This window comes from Ranitomeya variabilis, chromosome 3 (assembly GCF_051348905.1).
Source record: "Ranitomeya variabilis isolate aRanVar5 chromosome 3, aRanVar5.hap1, whole genome shotgun sequence".
Classification (NCBI taxonomy): domain Eukaryota; kingdom Metazoa; phylum Chordata; class Amphibia; order Anura; family Dendrobatidae; genus Ranitomeya; species Ranitomeya variabilis.
In genome coordinates this window covers 103,805,448-103,828,542 of record NC_135234.1, presented here as the reverse complement: position 1 = coordinate 103,828,542, position 23,095 = coordinate 103,805,448, and the positions used below count along the sequence as shown (strand labels likewise).

The window sequence follows — 23,095 nt, the reverse complement described above, 5'->3', positions numbered from 1 at the left end:
CACACACACTACTTAGCATCATTTCCTTGTCTTGAGGCATTTCTACTGAAGGTGGATCAGCCTGCAATTTGATTTTACACTTTGATTTTGAGCATCATTCCAATTCCAGACCTCCATGGGATATTAGTTGTGATTTACATTGATCATTTTTAGGTTTTACTGTTCTCAAAGCATTCCACTATATAATGAATAAAGATTTACAACTGGAATATTTCATTCAGTGATATCTAGGATGTGGGATTTTAGTGTTCCCTATTCAGATTCAGCGTGCCGATCTGGGTCAACCTCGTTGAGATGCTGCAGCAGCTGGATTTAGTAAGGGTGCCGTTTGTGAGTAGCTAATATCCGCCGAAGGGATGTTTGACTAATGCCAGCTCGGCGCACTGAATTTGCAGAATGGTCAAAACAAAAATTGGAACAGGACCCTCAGTTTACACAGAACATTATGTTCAGTGTTGAGGCAAACTTTTTTGGGTGGGCCATTTATATGAATACACCTAAATCAAATGGGAATGGTGACAGTTTTCTTGCGTAGGGTGTCTTGCATTGAAATCTGATGCAATGGTCCAGGTACTGCGTTCACCAGGCATCAACACAATTTCTATCTGCTCCTCACGTGTTAACCTCTGCGACATGTCAATGGCTGTAAACAAAGAGAAACTTGTAAATAACTCATGAAAGAATAAAGTTATGTTAAAACCAAGCACACCATTATTTTTCTTGTGAAATTCTCAATAAGTTTGATGTGTCACATGCCCCTCTTCCCATTGGAAAAAATAACGTTGGATCCAAAATCGCCGACTTCAAAATGGCTGCCATGGTCACCACCCATCTTGAAAAGTTTTCCCCCTCCCATATACTAATGTTCCACAAACAGGAAGTTGATATCACCAAAAATTTACATTTTATTTAGGTGTATCCATACACATGGCCCACCCTGTATATACTGTACATATACAGTATATCGCATGCATGTCTCTGTATGAATATATGCATGTGTATGTATGTATGTGCATGCATGTCTCTGTATGTATGTGTATGCATGTGTCTGTATATATGTACAGTGCGGAAAAAAAGTATTTGATACTCTGCTTTGATACACTACCGATTTTGCAAGTTTTCCCACCTACAAAGAATGGAGAGGTCTGTAATATTTATCGTAGGTACACTCTGAGAGACAAAATCTTTAAAAAAATCCCAAAAATTACATTATATGAGTTTTACATAATTAATTTCCATTTATTGCATGATATAACTATTTGATACAATAGAAAAACAAAACTTAATATTTGGTACAGAAACCTTTGTTTGCAATTACAGATGTCAGACGTTTCCTGTAGTTCTTGATCAAGTTTGCACACACTGCAGCAGGGAGTTTGGCCCATTCCTCCATACAGATCTTCTCCAGATCTTTCAGGTTTCAGGGCTGTCACTAAGAAACATTGAGTTTCAGCTCCGTCCAAAGATTTTCTATTGGGTCCAGATCTGGAGACTGGCTAGGCCACTCCAGGACCTTGAAATGCTTCTTATGGAGCCACTCATTAGTTGACCTGGCTGTGTGTTTCAGGCCATTGTCATGCTGGAAGTCCCAGCCACAACCCATCTTCAATGCTCTTACTAAGGGAAGGAGGTTGTTGTCCAAAATTTCGCAATACATGACCCCATCCATCCTTCCTTCAATGCGCTGCAGTCATCCTGTCCCCTTTGCAGAAAAGCCCCCACAAAGTATGATGTTTCCGCCACCATACTTCACAGTTGGGATGGTGTTCTTGGGTTTCTACACATCCTTCTTCTTCCTCCAAACATGGCGAGTGGAGTTGCTACCAAAAAGTTCTATTTTGGTCTCATCTGACAACATGACCTTCCCACATGCCTCCTCTGGTCATCCTAAAGGTCATTGGTGAACTTCAATCGGGCCTGGACATGTGCTGGCATGAGCTGGGGGCCCTTGTGTGCCCTGCAGTATTTTGATCCATAATGGCGTAGCGTGTTGCTAATTGTAATGTTTGAGACTGTTCCCAGCTCTTTTCAGGTTATTGACCAGGTCCTCCCATGTAGTTCTCAGAATCATCCTTACCCCACAAGGCAAGATCTTGCATGGAGCCCCAGACTAAGGAACATTGACAGTCATCTTGTGTCTTTCATTTTCTAATAATAGTGCCAGCAGTTGTTGCCTTCTTGCCAAGCTGATCATCTATTGTCTTTTAGCCCATCCCAGCCTTGTGCAGGTCTACATTTTTGTCCCTGGTGTCCTTAGACACCTCTTTGGTCTTGGCCATGGTGGAGGGGTTGGACTGTGATTGAGTGTATGGATAGGTGTCTTTTATGAGGTAATGAGTTCAAACAGGTGCAATTAATATAGGTAATGAGTGCAGAGTAGAAGGGCTTTTTAAAGAAAATCTAACAGGTCTGTGAGAACTACAATTCTTGCTGGTTGGTAGGTGATCAAATACTTATTTAATGCAATAAAATAAAATTTAATTGTTTAAGAATCATACAATGTGATTTTCTGTTTTTTTTTAAATTTTTTTAGTTTTAGATTCTGTCTCTCACAGTTGAAGCATACCTATGATAAAAATTACATACCTCATTCTTCATTTTGTAGGTGGGGAAACTTGCAAAATCGTCAGTGTATCAAATACTTATTTTGCCCACTGTATATGCATGTGTTTGTATGTATGTGCATGCATATATTTGCATGTATGTGGCTGTGAATGCCTCTGTATGTGCCTATAAATGCATGTATCTGTATGTATGTGCATATGTGTAAATGTCTCTGTACGTATGTGCTAGTGTATGCATGTCTCTGCATGTATGTCTCTGTATGTGCATACATCTGTATGTATTTGCATATATGAATCTGTATGTCAGGATTCAAAACCAGCAGCTCTTATGCACCAGGTGGCAGATCTTCCCTCTGAGCTATTCCGATTGCTGGACAGTTCCTTGCTAAATCAGATACTAGTACCTGTTGTCATAGCTCCACCCCTCAGTGTATCTGGGATGCAGTTACTGACAGCTTGGCCATCCAATCTGGTACAGAGGCGTGCTGTCAGTGTGTTGATTGACAGCTTGACTATCCAGTCTGAGACTGGAAGGCGTTTGCTGTCTCCAATTGTTCATTATCCAACATGATTGCCATGCTACTTAACTGAGCTGTTTCTCCCAGACATCTGACAGACGTACATTCAGCTAGTGAGGTTTGTGCTTCCTGTGCCTTGAGTTCTGTATGCTTGATCTTTTGTTGCGTGACCTTGGACTTCATTCTGACCATCTGTCTGTTTAACCCTTCTACTCTGATCTTTTATCCTCCTGGTATTGACATCGGAACATAACCTGACCACACGTTTGTCTCTTCCTTTTGTTTATGACGTACCCTCCTGGCTTCTGACCTTGGAATCCTGGAACGTTCTGACTCACGGCTTGGCCGTGAGAAATGACTAGCGTCGCATTATGTCTGACCAATACATTTTTCTTTATCGCCAGTATGGATCCTGTTCACACACTTTGGCCACGTGGCGATTTTGATGGAGATGTATCAGGATCTAGCTAAGGATTGCCAGACTCTGGACTCATCGCAATATCAGTTGCAGGGTCAGATAAACAAATTGATGAAGACTCCACCATAGCCCTTCACTGCTGGCAGCGACTGTGACGTCAGTACCTCTGATGTACAGTTGGTCTCTCCCAAACCTGTAATATCCCTCCCTGATAAATTTTCGTGAGAGAAAGACTAGTTTAGGGTATTCAGGGAGAGCTGAAGGTTATTTTTTACCCTGCGATCCGTCGTCAGGGGAGGAGTTCCAGGGAGTGGGAATAATCATGTCCCTGCTGCGAGGGGGTCCTCAGACCTGGGCATTTTCTTTGCTCCCACAAGCCTCAGAATGTGTTGACACAATTTCTGTTGACACCTTTTTTGACAGTTTAGGTCTGATATATGACGAACCAGACAGAATCCAGGTAACTGAGGCTAAGATCATGAACCTGGCACAAAGTGGTAGCACAGATGAGGACTACTGTACAGAGGTCGAGCAGTAGTCCAGCGAAGTTCTATGGAACAATGCTGTTGTCAGGTGCCAGCTCCAAAAAGGTCTTTCTGAAACCCTCAAGGATGCTTTGGTCCTCCATGACTCCCTTTGTTCTCTGATGGAGGCAACGACTCAGGCCATACGAATGGACCACAGAATCCGTGAGAGATGTGGTGAACAGCAGGCTGCTCATTATACTTCCTCAGAGCAGGTCCATTTACCTGAGGTTAGAGTTGACAGTTTTCGTGTTGCAGAGAGAAGATGAAGACAAGATCTCATACTCTGTCTATACTCTCTCTGGACATTTTTTAAGGCTATGTGCACACGTTCAGGATTTCTTGCAGAAATTTCCTGAGCAAAACCGGACATTTTCTGCAAGAAATCGGCAGGTGTTTTTCTTGCGTTTTTACCGCTTTTTTGGTGCGGATTTTTCCGGAGGTTCCCAATGAAATAATATAGTGGGAAATCTGCAAAAAAATCCACAAAATGAATGAACATGCTGCGTTTTTTACCGCGATGCGTTTTTTTCATGGAAAGAAATGCATCATGTGCACAAAAATTGCGGAATGCATTCTAAATGATGGGATGCATAATGTATGCGTTTTTATAGCGTTTTTATAGGGAAAAAATGCGAAAAATCTGCAATGTGTGCACCCAGCCTTAGAATTTCTCAATTTGTCCTCAAGCTATCAAAACCACTGGGAGAACATCTGAGTCTGGGTGACGGCCGAGGAGGTCACCCAGAATCACAGGTACCTTTTTCTTCCTCTGATAAAGTACTGATAAATATGATGGCATCCTTTGAGAACCAGGTGTTATCAACATTGCCATTCATTGACTGTGGGTCTGCTGCTAACTTTATTAATTTGTGGCTGGTTCTGAAGTTAGGGTTAGGGACAGTTAGCTTACAAAGACCCATTCAAGTCATCGCCCTTGACAAGACACCATTGGCTCACAATGTGGTCAAGAGAGCAACGGTGGATTTCACTCTTCAAGTGGGAGCACTCCACTCTGAACCCATCTCCTGTTTTGTGTTGAATAATTTACTTGCTGGATTGGTACTGGAGTTTCCATGATTGCAGATTCACAATCCTGTTATTGATTGGTGTCAGAAGGAGATTGTGAAATGGAGCTCCAATTGTTACAAGAAATGTCTACAAAAAGTACAAATATGCTCCGCTAGTCTGAAGGGTCTTCCTTAGTACGTGAAGGACTTCGGAGATGTGTTCACAGAGGCGGAGATACTACCTCCCCATTGTCCCTATAATTGTGCTAATGATCTTATTCCTAGCACCAACATTTTAAAGAAGGGTCAAATCCATCCTTCCTCCACCCCTATAGCTGCTGGATTTTTCTTTTTTGTTAAAAAGATGGGGATCTCCGTGCTTGCCTTGATTTCCGAGTACTAAGTAAGATCACGAATAAAAATACTTACTCACTTCCAGTCATCCCTGACCTATATAATCGGCTTCTGGGGGCCAGGGTGTTTTCTAAAGTTGATCTTATAGGGGCTTACAATTTGATATGCATCCGGAAGGGTGATGAGTGGAAAACAGCGCTTTTAACGTCTGATGTTCTTTTTGAAAACCTTGTCATGCCTTTTAGATTATCTAATGCACCTGCTGTGTTTCAAACTTTTATGTATTATATTTTCTCTGATTGCATTGTATGCTGTGATTTTCCTCACCAGATTTGGACACTCACAAGGAACATGTTCATGTTGTGTTATAGAGATTGAGGGAGAACTCTTTGTTTGCTAAATTAGAGAAATTTGTTTTTTTATGTTCAGGAAATCTCTTTCTTGGGGTTTATCTTGTCAGCAGAAGGGTTTAAGATAGACCTTGGGAAGGTACAAGCCATGATTGTGTTCAACCTCGTGATCTTAAGGCTTTGCAGCGTTTTCTGGAATTCGCCAACTATTATAGAAAATTTATCAAGGATTTTTCGCAGATTGCTAAACCACTTACTGATCTTACAAGTAAGGGAGCGAATCTCAAGGTTTGGTCGCTGGGTGCCATCAGAGCTTTCGAAAGATTAAAAGAGTGTTTTATGTCTGCACTCATTATGATCCAACCTGATCTCCAAGAACCGTTCATTGTGAAGATGGATGCTTCGGAGATCGGAGTGGGGGCAGTCTTATCACAGGGGCCCAAAACTCTGACTAACCTGCGTTCATGTGCTTTTTTTTATAAAAAATGTTCACTGGTGGAGAGAAATCATGATGTTGGGAATCGGGAGTTACTTTCTGTCAAATTGGCCTTTGAGGAATTGAGGCATTTTTTGGAAGGGGCAGTTCATCCGGAGGTCACTGATCACAAGAATTTAGCTTATATTGAAGCAGCTAAAAGGTTAACTGCTAAACAGGCCAGATTGTCCTTGTTTTTCTCTGTTTAATTTTTCTATTACATTCAGGCCAGGGTCTAAGAATGTGAAAGCTGATGCATTATCTCGTAGTCTAGATTCCATTTCTCCTTTAGAACCTCCATCCTCCATTATTCCTCATAGTAGTGTGGCATCTATGGTAACCTCTGAATTGGAAGAGGAGTTTCGTAAAGTCCAGTCGTTGGCTCCTGTAATAATTATAGGGGATAACTCAGGAGACTCTTTGCGTGGAACAAAACAACTATAGGACACAGTTTTATAAGTGGTAAAGTCTATATTATCACACGGTGATTCAAACAGGTGCAGAGAGAAACTCAAATCCACAACACTTGGTGTAAATATAAAATGCAGCTTAGCAGTCTATAGGAAACTTCAGAGGAAAATGCAATCACGCAGAAAGTCTATGAAGCACAATTATTCTTGAGGATACTTGACACGAATAAGTCCTTGCTTAGTCCAAAACACAGATAGATATGCTTATAAGGCAGTTCAAATAATATCTTAGCTCAACCAGGGAGGCCTGGGTAAAAGTCTCAGGTTCTTGCAGAACAGCAACAGCTTACATGTCCAGCAAATGCAGATGGAAGTAAACACGAGCAGCAGATGAAGGAGGATTACTGGAACTGGTGTATGCAGCAGGAACTCAGAGCAGAGTAGCAGGATAACCCCACAGGTTCACAGGAGCAGGTATATAGCCAGAGAGTAACCAGAGGTCAGGAGCTGGATGCAAGGCAGAATACTCTAGCACAGACTGAAGGCTGAGGTGGAGTTCTATAGCAGGAAGACACAGTGCACATGAGACCAAAGATGCCATCTTGGAAAAGGGCAGTAATGCACAAAAGGTAATAAAAAATGTTCAGAGTCCTGACAGCTCCTTCCGCTTCCCCAGGGTCCAAATTATTTGTGCCTGTGCACCTAAGATTGCGGGTGTTACAGGAATTTCATGATTCCATTTTAAGTGGTCATCCTGGGGTTACTGCTACATGGAAAGACGTTGCTAGACTTTTTTGGTGGCTGTCCAATCCAAGCATAATGATATTAAAGATTTTGTATCTGCATGTAAAGTCTGCACATGCGTCAAAGTCAGTCATGGTCGGCCGGCTGGCGAATTGGCTCCATTGCCAATTCCAGAAAGACAATGGACTCATTTGTACATGGATTTCATTACAGATTTGCCTCTGTCTGTTGGAAAAACTGCTATCTGGGTGGTAGTTAATCGACTCAGCAAACAAGCTCATTTTGTTCCTTTGTCAGGATTACCTAATGCAGAGACACTCTTCAGGTTATTTATTTCTCATATTGTAAGGTTACGTGGGATCCATCTGAACATTGTGTCTGATTAAAGAGTACAATTTGTCTCTAAATTTTGGAGAGCTTTTTGCAGTAAACTAGGGATTGACTTGTCATTTTCATTTGCTTATCACCCTGAGACCAATGGTGAGACTGAGAGGACAAATCAATCTTTGAAACAAATTTTAAGGAGATTTGTGGCAGCTCGACAGGAGGACTGGTCTTAGGGTACTGTCACACAGTACCATTTTGATCGCTACGACGGCACGATCCGTGACGTCGCAGCGATCGTATGAATATCGCTCCAGCGTCGTAGACTGCGGTCACACGTTGCAATCACGGCGCTGGAGCGATGCCGAAGTCCCCGGTAACCAGGGTAAACATCGGGTAACTAAGCGCAGGGCCGCGCTTAGTAACCCGATGTTTACCGTGGTTACCAGCGTAAACGTAAAAAAAACAAACAGTACATACTTACATTCCGGTGTCTGTCCCCGGCGTTCTGCTTCTCTCCACTGTGTAAGCGCCATAGCCGGCAAGCACAGCGGTGACGTCAGACGTCACCGCTGTGCTCGCTTTCCGGCTGGCAGACGCTCACACAGTGGAGAGAAGCTGAGACGCTGGAGGACAGACACCGGAATGTAAGTATGTACTGTTTGTTTTTTTACGTTTACGCTGGTAACCAGGGTAAACATCGGGTTACTAAGCGCGGCCCTGCGCTTAGTTACCCGATGTTTACCCTGGTTACAAGCGAACACATCGCTGGATCGCTGTCACACACAACGATCCAGCGATGTCAGCGGGTGATCAAGCGACGAAAGAAAGTTCCACACGATCTGCTACGACGTACGATTCTCAGCAGGATCCCTGATCGCTGCTGCGTGTCAGACACTGCGATATCGTAACGATATCGCTAGAACGTCACGAATCGTACCGTCGTAGCGATCAAAATGGTACTGTGTGACAGTACCCTTAGTTTTTACCTCTCACTGAGATTGCTTTTAGCAGTCGAGTAAATCAATTTACCGAAACCTCCCCATTCTTTTATAATTATGGTTTTAATCCCCATTTTGGTGAATTTTCTAGGATTAGTTCTGAATGCCCTGGGGATTTCTGAAGGGAGGGTAAAAGGAATATTGGGACTGCTCAAATTAGCCAAAAACTAAAGGCCGATAGAAGACGTTCGGTGGTTCCTGTTTTTAAGATTGGGGATAAGGTTTGGTTGTCATCTAGCAACATTAAACTTAAAGTGCAGTCGGCGAAGTTGGGTCCAAGGTTTATTGGTCCAAATGAGATCCTAGAGGTGGTCAATCTTGTGGCATTTAGATTAAAGCTTCCTCCATCCCTAATGTATTCCATAAATCCCTATTAAAGGAGTAAGTCCCGTCTGCATTGTCTCTCTCATCCCACCTCCTCTGCTTTCAATAGACAGTAGCCTGGAGTATGAGGCTCAGAGGGTTGTGGATTATCATAGGGTCTGTAATTCCCTCCAGTACCTCATCCACTGGAGGGGATATGGACCAGAGGAGAGATCCTGAGTCTCTGTTCAAGATGAGAAGGCCGATCCGTTAGTCAGGGCCTTTCATCTAAAATTTCCTGGGAAGCCTGGGGTTCCTGCGATCCCCCTAGAAGAGGGGGTACTGTCATGGTTCCACCCCTCAGTGTGTCTGGAATGCAGTTACTGACAGCCCGGCAGTCCAATCTGGTATAGGGGCATGCTGAAGCTGTCAGTACTTTGACAACTTAGCCATCCAATCTGGTACAGGGGCGTGCTGAGCTGTCAGTGTGTTGATTGACAGCTCATCTATCAAATCTGAGACTGGGAGGTGTTGACTGTCTCCAAGTGTTCATTATCCCAGGTGATTGCCATGCTACTTAATTAAGCTGTTTCTCCCAGACCTCTGCCTGACATACGTTCAGCTGGAGAGGTTTGTGCTCCTGTGCCTTGAGTTCTGCATGCTTGATCTTTTGTTGCCTGACCTTGAACTTCGTTCTGACCATCCGTTTGTTTAGCCCCTTCAGCTCTGATCCATCATCCTCCCGGTACTCAGACGGTGGAACGTTACCTGCCAGTGTCTCTGTTGTACCCGTCTGTCTGCCAGAGTGCCAGCCGTGCCCGCTTGCCTGTCTATGTTTCATTTCCCCCGGTGGGATCAGCAGCCACAGCCAGACACCACCCTGGAGTGGTACCTGGTAGCTTCCTGCTGCACAACACAAGCCTGACCTCACCATCAGAGGCTCCAGCGAATACCAAGGAAGCTACTTAGTTACGCTCCTTCCAGGGCGAGAGTACTTCCTCTCCATCAAAGTTAATGACTTTCTCTGTCTTCTGGGAGCTTTGGTGTGTTTAAGCTGCCTGTCATACAGAGTCAGTTTATGGTCTCCGTTCTACAGCTCCAGAACCCAGTGTGGGCGTTGTCTGATAATGGGCGAGCCCTGCTAAAGAGCAGTCTAGTCCTGCAAGGACAACTACAGCTCCAAGTTGGAGCCCTATGCACGAAGACATTTGTTTTCCGTATGCTGTCTGTTATGCCCATGGGTCATTCTGAGCCAAGGACTCTACCAACTGCTCTGGTCAAGAGTTCCAGTAAAGTGCTTTGTTTGAACTTACCCAGTCTTGAGAAGTGTCTGGTTCCCATGCGTCAAAGACACTCAGCAGTGTCATCTTCTTCCTCAGCTGGTCTGCTAGTCGTCGAGTCAAGATGTAGTGATGTCACCAAAGATGGGGAAGCGGTGACAATCTCTCCACACATCTCCAGCAACTATACCAGCAATCTGTTCCCAGGAACATCCCCGCCGCTTGGACGTTTTCTTCTGGATAACGGGCAGAAGATGGTTCCTATGTGGATACCTTCAGCGCCCTTGTGGCCGGTTGGTGAAACAAAAATGTACTCACCTCAGCTTCCCTCTGACCCGGTGGAGGTGACGTTCCCTTCACTCAACTCCAGTGCCTTTTCTTGTGAACAGTACCCAGGAACATCTCTGTTACTTAAATTTTTTTTACTGGATAACGGGCAGAAGATGAATCCGGTGAGAGTTCCCTCAGCTTCCGTGTGGCCGGCTGGTGAAGATTTCAAGTCAGAAGTTTATTCACCTCAATTTTTCTCTGACCCGGTGGAGGTGTTGTTCTCCACACTCATCAGCAATGACTTTTCTTGTGTTCCGAACCTAAGAACATCTCTGCTACCTGTCGGGCAAAAGTTGAACCCTGTGAGAAGGTTTCCAGTTTCCAAGTGTCCGGCTGGTGACGATGTTAATGGAGGAGGTGGTCCAGCTCATTGTGGAAGCTAACCCTGTTGAGCACCAAGAGACTTTGTTTTCTGAGATTCCTGGTGACCCGCCTGCTTTATTCTACTCTGAAGATGTCATGATGGCCTGGTCTGTGTGTGGACCTATTCTTCTTCTGCAAATCATCCTGGCGAGCTTGAAGAAGAGGGGCCGTAAAGGGGGGGGTGTTCTGTAACAACCCTGCTGGCATCACTGCATGGCCTCGCATCCCCCACCTGCATTACACTCAAACTCACTTACTTCTCTGGGCCATGTTGTGACTTCTCTCTGCTGTCAGCTCCATGCTGTGTGCCTCATGTCTGCTGCTTGCTCTGTGCATTCTCTGTCTGTGTGCATAGGGGGGCAGCGCCGGTAACTCCTGTTTCTTATTGAGACTGTGTGCACCTTGCTAAGGTGTCCCCGGCCAATTGCCATGAGGCTTCCTGTATTTAAGACATCCCCACCCATTGGTGGGGGCCTGTGCAACTTACTCCCTCAGTCAGTTCTTAGCTGCTGAGGTGCCAGGCGCTGTCTCTGCGACTCTTGTGTCTGCCACCCAGGGGGGCATTGTACCCTGGTCTGTGTCCTGTGTTAGCCACCCAGTGGGGCATAGTGCCCTGGCCTGTGTCCTTGTGTAGCCACCCAGTGGGGTGTAGTACCCTGGCCTGTGTCCTTGTGTAGCCACCCAGTGGGGCGTCGTACCCTGGCTTGTGTCTGTGTCTCTGTGCCTTGTCCGTTCCTGACTCTGTCTTAGTCTAGTCCTGTTCCTGTGTTCGTTTATATTCCTGTCTTGGTTTGCTTTCTCTGCTGTGTGTACTCTGTGTCTTGCTTTGCTCTGCTTTCTGCAACCTTGCTTTGCTCCTTGCTCTGCACTCTGTGGTTTTGCTCTCAGCTCTGCACTCTGTACCTTGCTCTGCACTCTGTGGCTTTGCTCTCGGCTCTGCACTCTGTGTCTTGCTCTGCACTCAGCTGTGCACTCTGACTTTGCTCTGCTCAGCTCTGCACTCTGTGGCTTTGCTCTCGGCTCTTCACTCTGTAGCTTTGCTCTGCACTCAGGTCTGCACTCTAACTTTGCTCTGCTCTCTGCTCTGCACTTGCTCTTGGCTCCGCCTCCTGCTCTTGGCTTCACCTCCTGCGTTTCTGCACTTGGCTCCGCCTCCTACGCTTCCGCACTTGGCTCCGCCTCCTCCGTTTCGGCTCTTGGCTCCGCCTCCTGCTCTTGGCTTCACCTCCTGCGTTTCTGCACTTGGCTCCGCCTCCTACGCTTCCGCACTTGGCTCCGCCTCCTCCGTTTCGGCTCTTGGCTCCGCCTCCTGCTCTTGGCTTCACCTCCTGCGTTTCTGCACTTGGCTCCGCCTCCTACGCTTCCGCACTTGGCTCCGCCTCCTCCGTTTCGGCTCTTGGCTCCGCCTCCTGCATTTCTGCGTTTGACTCCGCCTCCTGCTCTTGGCTCCGCCACTTGCGTTTCTGTTCTTGGCTCTAGCTCCTGTGCTTCCGCTCTTTCTCTACCTATTCATAAGTCCTCCTGTCTGAACAGGTTCTTACCTGTTTTACATATCTGCCTGCAGACCGGTCCCTACCGGTTCTTCCAGTGTACCAGCCTTGTCCGCTTGTCCTACCAGAGAGCCAGCCGTACCTGCCTGCCTACCAGAGAGCCAGCTGTGCCCGCCTGCCTGCCAGTGTCTCTGTTGTACCCGTCTGTCTGCCAGAGTGCCAGCCGTGCCCGCTTGTCTGTCTATGTTCCATTTCCCCTGGTGGGATCAGCAGCCTCAGCCAGACACCACCCTGGAGTGGTACCTGGTAGCTTCCTGCCGCACAAGCCTGACCTCATCATCAGAGGCTCCAGCGAATACCAAGGAACTACTTAGTTACGCCCCTTCCAGGGTAGTCTGATCTGTGGCACATTAACCCTTCATTACCCCATATCCCACTGCTACACGGGAGTGGGAAGAGAGTGGCCAAGTGCCAGAATAGGCGCATCTTCCAGATGTGCCTTTTCTGGGGTGGCTGGGGGCAGATGTTTTTAGCCAGGGGGGGCCAATAACCATGGTCCCTCTCTAGGCTATTAATATCTGCCCTCAGTCACTGGCTTTACCACTCTGGCGGAAAAAATTGTGCGGGAGCCTGTTGTGAATTCTGTTTTTTGGGCTCCCTCTGGTGGTTACTGGTGGTACTGGTTGACTGGTGTCTTGTTTTTTCCAGTGCACCTGTTTCCATTAGGAAATTGGGAGTCTCCTATTTAGTCTGGCTTCCCAGTCATTGCAGTGCCGGCAATCAATGTTATCAGAGCACCTTGTTGCTTGCTTCCTGCTCCAAGTCTGCAAGTCAGCTAAGTTGAATCTTTGGCTTTTGTGTTTGTTTTGTCCAGCATGCATTTTTATATCTCGTGCGGCTGGAAGCTCTAGTGATCTGGAATTGCTACTCCGGTGTCATGAGTTGACAACGGAGTTAAGGTAATTCCAGGATGGCTGTTCAGGGTTTTGAGGTGACCACGAAGTCCTCTTTGGTATATTCTGCTATCTAGTCAGAGGGCCTCGCTTTGCTGAATCTATATTCATACTGCGTTTGTGTTTTCCTCTTACCTAACCGTTATTATATGTGGGGGGCTACTATAACCTTTGGGGTTTCCCTGGAGGCAAGTCAGGTGTGTATTCCTCTATTAGGGGTAGTTAGTTCTCCGGCTGGCGCGAGGTGTCTAGAGACAACGTAGGCACACCCCCTGGCTATTTTTAGTTGCGTGTTAGGTTCAGTATCGCGGTTACCTAAGATACCATCCTTCCTAGAGCTTGTCCGTTTTTTGCCTAAATCCCTGCCATTGGGAATCATGACAGTATTGCCGGCCTAATGTATTAAGAGTACAGGTCCTTCTCAAAAAATTAGCATATAGTGTTAAATTTCATTATTTACCATAATGTAATGATTACAATTAAACTTTCATATATTATAGATTCATTATCCACCAACTGAAATTTGTCAGGTCTTTTATTGTTTTAATACTGATGATTTTGGCATACAACTCCTGAAAACCCAAAAAACCTGTCTCAATAAATTAGCATATCAAGAAAAGGTTCTCTAAACGACCTATTACCCTAATCTTCTGAATCAACTAATTAACTCTAAACACATGCAAAAGATACCTGAGGCTTTTAAAAACTCCCTGCCTGGTTCATTACTCAAAACCCCCATCATGGGTAAGACTAGCGACCTGACAGATGTCAAGAAGGCCATCATTGACACCCTCAAGCAAGAGGGTAAGACCCAGAAAGAAATTTCTCAACAAATAGGCTGTTCCCAGAGTGCTGTATCAAGGCACCTCAATGGTAAGTCTGTTGGAAGGAAACAATGTGGCAGAAAACGCTGTACAACGAGAAGAGGTGACCGGACCCTGAGGAAGATTGTGGAGAAGGACCGATTCCAGACCTTGGGGAACCTGAGGAAGCAGTGGACTGAGTCTGGTGTGGAAACATCCAGAGCCACCGTGCACAGGCGTGTGCAGGAAATGGGCTACAGGTGCCGCATTCCCCAGGTAAAGCCACTTTTGAACCATAAACAGCGGCAGAAGCGCCTGACCTGGGCTACAGAGAAGCAGCACTGGACTGATGCTAAGCAAATTTTGCATGTCATTCGGAAATCAAGGTGCCAGAGTCTGGAGGAAGACTGGGGAGAAGAAAATGCCTGAAGTCCAGTGTCAAGTACCCACAGTCAGTGATGGTGTGGGGTGCCATGTCAGCTGCTGGTGTTGGTCCACTGTGTTTCATCAAGGGCAGGGTCAATGCAGCTAGCTATCAGGAGATTTTGGAGCACTTCATGCTTCCATCGGCTGAAATGCTTTATGGAGATGAAGATTTCATTTTTCAGCACGACCTGGCACCTGCTCACAGTGCCAAAACCACTGGTAAATGGTTTACTGACCATGGTATTACTGTGCTCAATTGGCCTGCCAACTCTCCTGACCTGAACCCCATAGAGAATCTGTGGGATATTGTGAAGAGAAAGTTGAGAGACGCAAGACCCAACACTCTGGATGAGCTTAAGGCCGCTATTGAAGCATCCTGGGCCTCCATAACATCTCAGCAGTGTCACAGGCTGATTGCCTCCATGCCACGCCGCATTGAAGCAGTCATTTCTGCCAAAGGATTCCCGACCAAGTATTGAGTGCATAACTGAACATTATTATTTGATGTTTTTTTTGTTTGTTATTAAAAAACACTTTTATTTGATTGGACGGGTGAAATATGCTAATTTATTGAGACAGGTTTTTTGGGTTTTCAGGAGTTGTATGTCAAAATCATCAGTATTAAAACAATAAAAGACCTGACAAATTTCAGTTGGTGGATAATGAATCTATAATATATGAAAGTTTAATTGTAATCATTACATTATGGTAAATAATGAAATTTAACACTATATCCTAATTTTTTGAGAAGGACCTGTATTGGCTGAAGAAAGAGAGTAAAAAGAAGTTTCTGACACTTTTTTTTTTTTGCTCAGAAGTTCTCCTAGCCATAATTGCAGTCTGCTGTTTTTTTTTTCTCTCCTCTTAACCCCTGAATGGCTCAGATCTCTGCTGTTGAAAAATGGATATCCAGAGTTTAGCTTCAAACCTAAATGCTCTCGCTTCTAAGGTTCAAAATATCCAAGACTATGTTATGCATGCTCCTGTGTCTGAACCCAAGATCCCTATACCCGAGTTCTTTTCTGGAGATAGATCTCGTTTTTTGAATTTTAAGCACAATTGTAAATTGTATCTTTCTCTGAGATCTCGCTCCGCTGGAGATTCCGCTCAGCAGGTTAAAATTGTTATTTCCTTGTTGCGGGGTGACCCCCAGAATTGGGCATTTGCATTGGCACCAGGGGATCCTGCGCTGCTCAGTGTGGATGCGTTTTTTCTGGCACTGGGGTTGCTCTATGAGGAACCTAATTTGGAGATTCAGGCTGAAAAGGCCTTAATAGCCCTCTCTCAAGGGCATGATGAAGCTGAAATATATTGTCAAAAATTTCGAAAATGGTCTGTGCTTACTCAGTGGAATGAGTGCGCCCTGGCGGCGAATTTCAGAGAAGGTCTCTCTGACGCCGTTAAAGATGTCATGGTGGGGTTTCCTACGCCCACAGGTCTGAATGAATCCATGACTATGGCTATTCAGATTGATCGGCGTTTACGGGAGCGCAAACCTGTGCACCATTTGGCGGTGTCTTCTGAGCAGGCACCAGAGATTATGCAATGTGATAGAATTCTGTCCAGAGGTGAACGGCAGAATTATAGGCACAAAAATGGGTTGTGCTTCTACTGTGGTGATTCTGCTCATGTTATATCAGCATGCTCTAAACGCACAAAAAAGGTTGATAAGTCTTTTTCAATTGGCACCTTACAATCTAAGTTTATTTTGTCTGTAACTTTGATTTGTTCATTGTCATCTATCACTGTGGATGCCTATGTGGATTCTGGCGCTTCCTTGAGTCTTATGGATTGGTCCTTTGCCAGACGTTGTGGGTTTAGCCTAGAGCCTTTGGAAGTTCCTATCCCTCTGAAGGGTATCGACTCCACACCTTTGGCTAGGAATAAACCACAATACTGGACACAAGTGACTATGTGTATGACTCCTGACCATCGGGAGGTGATTCGCTTCCTTGTGTTGCATAACTTGCATGATGTCTTAGTGCTTGGATTGCCATGGTTGCAAACTCATAATCCAGTCCTCGACTGGAAAACAATGTCTGTGTTAAGCTGGGGATGTTGGGGGGCTCATGGGGAAGTACCTTTGGTTTCCATTGCTTCATCTACTCCCTCTGAAATTCCAGCATTTTTGTCTGATTTTTGTGATGTTTTTGAGGAGCCTAAACTTGGTTCTCTTCCCCCTCACCGGGATTGTGATTGCGCTATAGAATTGATTCCTGGCAGCAAGTTTCCCAAGGGTCGTTTGTTCAATCTGTCTGTGCCTGAGCATGCTGCTATGCGAGAGTATATTAAGGAGTCCTTGGAAAAGGGACATATCCGTCCATCCTCATCCCCTTTAGGAGCAGGTTTTTTTTTCGTGGGTAAAAAAGATGGCTCCCTGAGGCCCTGTATTGATTATCGCTTGTTGAATAAGATTACAGTCAAATATCAGTATCCTTTGCCACTATTGACTGATTTATTTGCTCGTATTAAAGGGGCAAAGTGGTTCTCTAAGGTTGATCTTCGGGGTGCGTATAATTTGGTGCGGATTAAGCAGGGAGATGAGTGGAAAACTGCATTTAATACGCCCGAGGGCCATTTTGAGTATTTGGTAATGCCTTTTGGTCTTTCTAATGCTCCTTCAGTCTTTCAGTCCTTTATGCACGATATTTTCCGTAAATATCTGGATAAATTTATGATTGTGTATTTGGATGATATTTTGATTTTTTCGGATGACTGGGAGTCGCATGTTCAACAGGTTAGGAAGGTTTTTCAGGTTTTGCGGTCCAATTCTTTGTTTGTAAAGGGTTCAAAGTGCATTTTTGGGGTTCAGAAGATCTCCTTTTTGGGGTATATTTTTTCCCCTTCTTCTGTTGAGATGGATCCTGTCAAGGTTCGGGCTATTTGTGATTGGACGCGGCCTACTTCCCTGAAGAGTCTTCAGAAGTTCTTGGGCTTTGCTAATTTCTATCGTCGATTTATAACTGGGTTTTCAAGTGTGGTTAGACCTCTGACTGATTTGACTAAGAAGGGTGCTGATGTTGCCAATTGGTCCTCTGCGGCTGTGGAGGCCTTTCGGGAGCTTAAGCGCCGCTTTTCTTCTGCCCCTGTGTTGCGTCAGCCTGATGTTTCGCTCCCTTTTCAGGTTGAGGTTGATGCTTCCGAGATTGGAGCAGGGGCGGTTTTGTCGCAGAAAGGTCCCGATTGCTCAGTGATGAGACCATGTGCATTCTTCTCTCGAAAATTTTAGCCCGCCGAGCGAAATTATGATGTCGGTAATCGGGAGCTCTTGGCTATGAAGTGGGCATTTGAGGAGTGGCGTCATTGGCTTGAGGGTGCTAGACATCAGGTGGTGGTCTTGACTGATCACAAGAATCTGATTTACCTTGAGTCTGCCAGGCGTCTGAATCCTAGACAGGCGCGCTGGTCTTTGTTTTTCTCCCGGTTTAATTTTGTGGTTTCATACTTGCCGGGCTCGAAAAATGTGAAGGCAGATGCTCTTTCTAGGAGTTTTGAGCCTGACTCCTCTGGTGATTCTGAGCCTACGGGTATCCTTAAGGATGGAGTGATTTTGTCTGCTGTCTCCCCAGACTTGCGGCGTGCTTTGCAGGAGTTTCAGACTGATAGGCCTGATCGTTGTCCGCCTGGGAGTTTGTTCGTTCCAGATGAGTGGACCAGTAGAGTCATCTCAGAGGTTCATTCTTCTGTGTTGGCAGGCCACCCTGGAATTTGTGGTACCAGAGATTTGGTGGCCAGATCCTTCTGGTGGCCTTCCTTGTCTCGGGATGTGCGTACCTTTGTGCAGTCTTGTGATGTTTGTGCTCGGGCCAAGCCTTGCTGTTCTCGGGCTAGTGGATTGTTGTTGTCCTTGCCTATTCCGAAGAGGCCGTGGACGCACATCTCTATGGACTTTATCTCGGATCTCCCGGTTTCTCAGAAAATGTCTGTCATTTGGGTGGTGTGTGACCGTTTTTCTAAGATGGTTCATTTGGTACCCTTGCCCAAATTGCCTTCTTCATCGGACTTGGTTCCTTTGTTTTTTCAGAATGTGGTTCGTTTACATGGTATCCCGGAAAACATCGTTTCTGACAGGGGATCTCAATTTGTGTCCAGGTTCTGGCGAGCGTTCTGTGCCAGGATGGGCATTGATTTGTCTTTTTCGTCTGCGTTCCATCCCCAGACTAATGGCCAGACGGAGCGAACTAATCAGACCTTGGAGACTTATTTGAGGTGTTTTGTGTCTGCTGATCAGGATGATTGGGTCGCCTTTTTGCCGTTGGCAGAGTTTGCCCTCAATAATCGGGCCAGTTCTGCCACTCTGGTTTCTCCTTTCTTTTGCAATTCAGGGTTTCACCCTCGTTTTTCATCTGGCCAGGTGGAATCTTCGGATTGTCCTGGAGTGGACACTGTGGTGGATAGACTGCACCAGATTTGGAGTCATGTGGTGGACAATTTGAAGCTGTCTCAGGAGAAGACTCAGCAGTTTACTAATCGTCATCGTCGTGTGGGTCATCATCTCCGTGTTGGGGACTTGGTGTGGTTGTCTTCTCGTTTTGTCCCTATGAAGGTCTCCTCTCCTAAGTTTAAGCCTCGGTTTATAGGTCCTTATAAGATTTTGGAGATTCTTAATCCTGTATCTTTTCGTTTGGATCTACCAGCATCTTTCAATATTCATAATGTCTTCCATCGGTCGTTGTTGCGGAGGTACGAGGTACCGGTTGTTCCTTCTGTTGAGCTTCCTGCTCCTGTGCTGGTGGAGGGTGAATTGGAGTATGTTGTGGAGAAGATTTTGGACTCTCGCATTTCCAGACGGAGACTTCAGTATTTGGTTAAATGGAAGGGATACGGTCAGGAGGATAATTCTTGGGTGACTGCCTCTGATGTTCATGCTTCGGATTTGGTTCGCGCCTTTCATAGGGTGCATCCAGATCGCCCTGGTGGTTCTCATGAGGGTTCGGTGCCCCCTCCTTAAGGGGGGGGTACTGTTGTGAATTCTGTTTTTGGGCTCCCTCTGGTGGTTACTGGTGGTACTGGTTGACTGGTGTCTTGTTTTTTCCAGTGCACCTGTTTCCATTAGGAAATTGGGAGTCTCCTATTTAGTCTGGCTTCCCAGTCATTGCAGTGCCGGCAATCAATGTTATCAGAGCACCTTGTTGCTTGCTTCCTGCTCCAAGTCTGCAAGTCAGCTAAGTTGAATCTTTGGCTTTTGTGTTTGTTTTGTCCAGCATGCATTTTTATATCTCGTGCGGCTGGAAGCTCTAGTGATCTGGAATTGCTACTCCGGTGTCATGAGTTGACAACAGAGTTAAGGTAATTCCAGGATGGCTGTTCAGGGTTTTGAGGTGACCGCAAAGTCCTCTTTGGTATATTCTGCTATCTAGTCAGAGGGCCTCGCTTTGCTGAATCTATATTCATACTGCGTTTGTGTTTTCCTCTTACCTAACCGTTATTATATGTGGGGGGCTACTATAACCTTTGGGGTTTCCCTGGAGGCAAGTCAGGTCTGTGTATTCCTCTATTAGGGGTAGTTAGTTCTCCGGCTGGCGCGAGGTGTCTAGAGACAACGTAGGCACACCCCCTGGCTATTTTTAGTTGCGTGTTAGGTTCAGTATCGCGGTTACCTAAGATACCATCCTTCCTAGAGCTTGTCCGTTTTTTGCCTAAATCCCTGCCATTGGGAATCATGACAGGAGCCCACGCCAATTTTTTTCCGCGATTTATCCCTTAAATTTAATAGCTAGAGGGCCCAAATTTTGCACATACACACTACTAACATTAGTAGTGTGGAATATGCAAAAAAAAAAGGGATATGAGATGGTTTACTGTATGTAAACCATGTCTCATATCATGTCAGGTTTGGGAAGGAGATAGCAAAAGCCGGCAATTGAATTACCGGCTTTTATGATATCTAGCGCTGTATGCAATATAAATATATATATATATGTGTCTCACTGACATATATATATATATATATATATATATATATATATATATATATATACCTATTCTATGTGTAGACATTTATTCTACCAATTCTATTATATTCTGTCAGTGTGATTTTACTGTACACTGCACTGAATTGCCGGCTTTTCTAGAGAACACCGGTGCGTATTTCTCGCAAGTCACACGCATGGTCCGTGTGTAATCCGTATTTTTCTCGCCCTCATAGACTTTCATTGGCGATTTTTTTGCGCAATACGGTGACAAACGCAGTATGCTGCGATTTTCTACGGCCGTAGAAGACCGTATAATAAGGATCAGTAAAATACGGCAGATAGGAGCTGGGCTATAGAGAATCATTGTCCCATATGCAATCCGTATTTTCTGCACCTCTCATACGTCCGTAAAACTCGCTAGTGTGACGCCGGCCTTAGTCCGTATCTGTGTAATTATCTGAGTAGGAAGTGCCAGTTTTTATTTATTATTGGACTAAAATTAAGTTAATTGTACTGTACTGTGTGACTGATGCCAACTTCCAAACTTCTTTAGAAACTCACTTTGACACCTCTTTAAGAATTCAGTTTTCCAATAAGGTTTCACAATGAAAACATGCTCCTCCAAACTGTATCTGTACATTGTTAACAAATGAAGAAGGAATTTGGCAGGAGTGAAATGCAAGCACCACACATAAACTACCGACACATGGAAAGGCATGCAGGAAGTTTATCTCGTAGTGGAGTCGACCAGTGAGGCGACTGTTCGGCGAGACCACTTGGTGCAAGGATGTTTATCTTTGCCGTCACAGAGGTTCATTGCACTCTCACTCCTCGTGAACCAAAGTATGTACAGTCCAAATTTCAGTATGATAGATTGTCTCTTTTAGAAGTTACAGCAATTTGTCAGGGTAAAGTAGGGAGTGAATCACCTTGTATAATCTGTGGTGTCCTGTGGCCAGGTGCAGGGTCAGTTCTGTGCAGTCTGTATAGTCAGGTCTTCAGTGACTCTATTTGGGGCATGGTGTAATTTACGCCTGCAGAAGTTTGAACATTCATACAGATCAGGGAGCTCATGATCTCTCACTGATGGCACGACCCCGACCTGCATGAAGGTTTAGACTGCCGCAAGAAATCCCACTGATCCTCTGCAGAGTGGACTTTGTCATACACATTAGATGTCTATCCGCCGATCGTTCAGGCGGCAGCCAGAGTCATCATTTGGCCAACAGCCATATCAGCCAACTCTCTCATAACAGGAGCGCTTGCTCAGCTGAGCACTCCAGTGTTCCCTATGAGAAAGACACTGACAAGTTGACTGGTATTATATCTCAGGGAGAACAATGTGATTGGCAATTCAAAATCGGACATGGCCAATTAATATCTCTCCCCAAGGCCACTATCAGGGCATGACCGCCCTTACTGCTGTGTGGGGCCCAGTGAGCAGAAGCAAAGAGGTCCCCTCTCCCTTGTCTTGCTTCTGCTCTCTGGGAACAAGAGTATAACAATGTACTGTGCGCCTTCGGTGGTGCTTATGTCGGCGCAGGGAGCTTTCTTGGTGCTGCACAGCCGTCAAAACAGAGTGGCCGTGCAACTCCAGGACTCCCTCCACCTCTTCTGTGCCACGCTGGTGACATGGCATGTACTCACCAGGATAGCAGAAGTGGAGCTGCGCCTGCAGGGGATCATCTGAGCGGTAAGAATGAACAACTTTAAAAAAAAACAAAAATTAATTAAATGAGTGTGGGGAAGAGGGAGGAAGAATGGAGACTGGGGATGGGGTACAGGAAATGAGGATGAAATGAGACTGGAGATGGGATATAGCAAATGATGATGAACTGAGACTGGGGGATGTGGGAAACAGCAAATGATGATTAATTGAGACTGGGGGATGGGGAACAGCAAATAATGATATATAAAGACTGGGGGATGTGGTATAGCAAATAATAATGAATTGAGACTGAGTGATGGGTCACAACAAATGATGAATTGAGACTGGGGGATGAGGTACAACAAATTATGAATTGAGACTGGGGGGATGGAGAACAGCAAATTATGATGAATTGAGACTGATCAATGGGGTACAGCAAATGATTATGAATTGAGACTGGGGGTGGGGAACAGTAAATAATGATGAATTGAGACTGGGGGATGGGGTACAGGAAATGATGATGAATTGAAACTGGAGGATGGGGAACAGCAAATTATAATGAATTGAGACTGGGGGATGCGGCCCAGCAAATGATTATGAATTGAGACTAGGGGATGAGGTACAGCAAATGATGAATTGAGACTGGGGGATGGGAAGGAGCAAATAATGATGAATTGAGAATAGGGTATGGGGTACAGCAAATGATTATGAATTGAGACTGGGTGGAGAACAGCAAATGATTATGAATTGAGACTGGGGTGCGGAACCGCAAATAATGATGAATTGAGACTAGGGGATGAGGTACAGCAAATGATGAATTGAGACTGGGGGATGGGGAAAAGCAAATGATGATGAATTGAGACTGGGGGATGGGGTACAGCAAATGATTATG

The 23,095-nt window shown here is 45.3% G+C and overlaps 1 long non-coding RNA gene across 1 annotated transcript in view; it reads right to left on the bottom strand.

Annotated features, from left to right (window-relative positions):
- Window positions 1-624: 624 nt before the first annotated feature.
- The window catches only part of LOC143815344 (uncharacterized), a 31,758-nt gene continuing 9,287 nt past the window's right edge, over window positions 625-23,095 (bottom strand). Inside the window, exons 3-4 of the long non-coding RNA XR_013223723.1 lie at window positions 22,203-22,262; window positions 625-643 (exon numbers count right to left, since the gene is read on the bottom strand). This is a non-coding gene — a long non-coding RNA (uncharacterized LOC143815344). The remainder of the gene's footprint in view (window positions 644-22,202; window positions 22,263-23,095) is intronic.